Source organism: Phocoena phocoena, chromosome 6 (genome assembly GCF_963924675.1).
Source record: "Phocoena phocoena chromosome 6, mPhoPho1.1, whole genome shotgun sequence".
Taxonomy (NCBI): domain Eukaryota; kingdom Metazoa; phylum Chordata; class Mammalia; order Artiodactyla; family Phocoenidae; genus Phocoena; species Phocoena phocoena.
This window is the reverse complement of record NC_089224.1, coordinates 95079574-95083629: the sequence shown is the minus strand read 5'-3', so window position 1 is coordinate 95083629 and position 4056 is coordinate 95079574.

The following is a 4056-nucleotide window of genomic DNA, read 5'->3' as shown; positions in this document are numbered from 1 at the left end:
CCTTTGGCCAATTATCTGGTTTCTTTTTCCACACGTGACCTGCCTTAGGAGTCTCTACAACATGTGTGCGCAACGTTTTTCCAAGATGGATTACAGCCCAGAGGCCTATGGGACAGCCTTAGCATCACATATTACATCACGTATTATGGGGTGGTGCCCCCTCCTTTTTTTAATTTTTAAAAATTTTTTGGTCTTCATTGCTGTGTGCAGGCTTTCTCTAGTTGCGGCGAGCGGGGGCTACTCTTTGTTGTGGTGCGCGGGCTTCTCATTGTGGTGGATTCTCTTGTTGTGGATCATGGGCTCTAGGTGCACGGGCTTCCGTAGTTGTGGCATATGGGTTCAGTAGTTGTAGCTCACGGCCTCTAGAGCTCAGGCTCAGTAGTTGTGGCTCACGGGCTTAGTTGCTCCGTGGCATGTGGGATCGTCCCGGATCAGGGCTCAAACCCGTGTCCCCTGCGTTGGCAGGCGGATTCTTAACCATTGTGCCACCAGGGAAGCCCCCCAACTTTTTTGACCACCAAGGAGGCTTTCTGCACATGTGCAATGTTTTCCATGCCCTAAGGATGATCTCTTGATCTTTTAACAGGGTTTAGTCCTACTCTGTCCCCGCCATAAAAATGTCCAATGTCTGGTGATTTACCCTATTTCTGTTGCTGGTTTTTATATTGAGGTGCAGATCTCGAAATGCAGACAGGAGTCCGGTCATAAATGTGTAGTCCGGAGCCCATTTGTCTTTTGCCTCAGGAAATGTAAATGGGGCTGGTAATGAATGTCCAGCCTGGAGCCCATCTTCTTCTCACCCCAGGAAGTGTGAACAGGAGGCCAGTTGTAAATGTCTAGCCTGGAGCCCATCTATCTCCTGCCTCACGCGGGCTTGTCACTAGTTGTGGCACGTGAGTTTTCTCTTCTTTAGCTGTGGTATGCAGACGCCAGGGCACATGGGCTCTGTAGTTTGGGGCATGCAGGCTCTCTAGTTGAGGCACAAGAGCTCAGTAGTTGTGGCACGTGGGCTTAGTTGCCCCGCCGCATGTGAGAGCTTAGTTCTCCGACCAGGACCCGTGTCCCCTGCATTGTAAGGTGGATTCTTTACCACTGGACCACCAGGGAAGCCCCTGAAATCACTCCTTTGATATGCAGGATACTGGGGCCAGTATCCTGTGTTTTCATATCCTGAGTTTCCTCTGGGCTTACTAGCTCACCATAGGCTGTGGCTTCAATCGCTGATGACTGTGACATCCTTTGTTTACTGATATGGCAGGAAATATTCCATTTCTCACTGGTTACCTATTCTTGTCAGGAGGTCAATTCTGGCAACTTTCAAATGTAGGCTGAAATTCTTCTGGAAAACTGTGGTGGCTTTTTTGTTTTAAGTGTTTTTTTTTTTAATCTATTTTATTGAAGTATAGTTGATTTACAGTGTTGTGTTAATTTCTGCTATACAGTAAAGTGATTCCGTTATACATATATATACATTCTTTTTCATATTTTTTTCCATTATGGTTTATCACAGGATATTGAATATAGTTCCCTGTGCTATACAGTAGGACCGTGCTGTTTATCCATTCTATGTATTATAGTTTGCATCTGCTAATCTCAAATTTCCAATCCATCCCTCACACACACACTGCCTCCCCCCGCTCCTTGGCAACTGCAAGTCTGTTCTGTATGTCTGTGAGTCTGTTTCTGTTTCGTAGATAAGTTCATTTGTGTCATATTTTAGATTCCATGTATAAGTGATATCATATGGTATCACTTTCTCTTTCTGACTTACTTCACTTAGTATGATAATCTCTAGTTGCATCCATGTTGCTGCTAATGGCAATATTTCATTCCTTTTTATGGCTGAGTAGTTTTCCATTATATATATGTACCACATCTTCTTTATCCATTCATCCATTGATAGACATTTAAGTTGTTTCCATGTCTTGGCTGTTGTAAACAGTGCTGCTATGAACATTGGTGTGCATGTATCTTTTCGAATGATAGTTTTCTCCGGATATATGCCCAGGAGTGGGGTTGCAGGATCATACTATTTTTAGTTTTTTGAGGAACCTCCATACTGTGGAAAGCTGTGGTTTTTAAAGGGAATGATATGGGAGGGACTTCCCTGGTGGTCCAGTGGTTAAGACTCCGAGCTTCCACTGCAGGGGGCCCAGGTTCAATCCCTAGTCGGGGAACTAAGATCCTACATGCCATGCGGCCAAAAAAAAAAAAAAGGTAATGATGTGATGGAGAATACTTGGTGAGTTTTAGCTGCTGTTTCTCCCTGTAGACTGTTCTTCCTAGAACTAGGTAGGCTGGTCATGCCCATAAGCGACTCATCTCCTAGAATTTCTTTAAGCAGAGCCCCAGAAGAGATGGGGACTGGGTTCTCCCACCTCCACCCTCTGGCATCTCAGGGGACAGCTAGTTGCAGAGGAACATTACCCAGAGTAGCTGAGATTAGGTCCTAGTCACATACCGTCAGTCCTAGCAGATGTCCACACTGGCCACATCTTCTGGTCTCTTTTTTTTCTCTGTTTCACCAGCAACCAGTATAGGACCTGCACAAATTAGGTGCTTAGGGGGTGTTTCCTGAATGAGTGTATGCGTGAGTATCTCTCTTTCTCTTTAGTTCTCGCCTTGATAGTTGTTGGGGGTGACGCAAGTAAATCTAGAAAACATTTAATAATTCTTTTTATTTAAATATAGTGTATCATCCATTATTGACATTATTTAATTTCTAGGCCAGTGGCTCTCAAAATTTTTGGCCTCAGGACTTCCTTGCACTCTTAAAAATTACTGGGGACCTCAAACAGCCTTTGTTTATATAACTTGTAGATTGGATTCTACTCTGCCACCTCCTTTTGACATTAAAACTGAGATATTTTAAAAATAGTTACATATTAACTCATTAAAAAAATAAAACTATTGCATGTAAACATAAATAACAATTTTACGAAAAATAAACATACTTTTGAAAACACAAAAAATTTTGGTTGGAAGAGAGTGGTATTGTTTTACATTTTTGCAAATCTCTTTACTGTTTGGCTTAAACAGAAGACAGTTGGAGTCTCATATCTGCTTCTGCATTCAATCTATTGCAGTATGTTGTTTGGGTTATAGTATAAGAAGAAAATCAGGCCTCACCCAGAGACATAGTTGGAAAAAGGAGTAGCGGAAAAAGGAGTATCTCACAGACTCCCTGAAAGGTCTCAGGAATCCCCAGCAGTCCTGAGATCACACTTTGAGACCTACTGGTCAGGTCATCAGCTGTATTGTCTCATTTAGTGTCACTGTCTCCCACATCTCATTCTTACTACAGAATAACCTCATGACCCTGGCACACTGATTTAGAGAAGTGTCACAGTGAAATTATTTAATAGCAATCCGGCAAGCTAGGAAGGTTATATAGCCTTTTAGAATAACTAAGGCTCTTTTTCAAGAAGCTTTATTACTGGCGTAAATTATTCTCTCTCTCTCTTTTTTTTTTTGGCCACACCTCGTGGCTTGCAGGATCTCAGTTCCCCGACCAGGGATTGAACCCGGGACACAGCAGTGAAAGCCCGAATCCTAACCACTAGGTCACCAGGGAACCCCCTCATTATTTCCAAATACACACTCTTAGTATTTATTTTATTATGGCAGAATATATTTACATAGCATACAACATTTACATAACATAATAATAAATAAATTTATTAAATAAATTTATTATTGTTTATTATTATTATTTAGTACATAGACAACATTATGCAGCCATCATCACTGTCTAGTTCCAGAACATTTTCATTGCCCCAAGGCAACTTTGTACCTATTAAGTAGCCACTCTCCATTACCCCATCCCTTGGCAATCACTAATCTGCTTTCTGTCTCTATAGATTTGCTGATTATGGATATTGCATAGAGATGGATTCATACAATATGTGGTGTTTCATGACTGGCTTCTTTTGCTTAGTATTATGTTTTCAAGGTTCATCATGTTATACTATGTATCAGTACCTCATTCCTCTTTTTTTTTTTTTTTTTCCACTGGGCCACGCAGCTTGCAGGATCTTAGTTCCCCTACCAGGGATT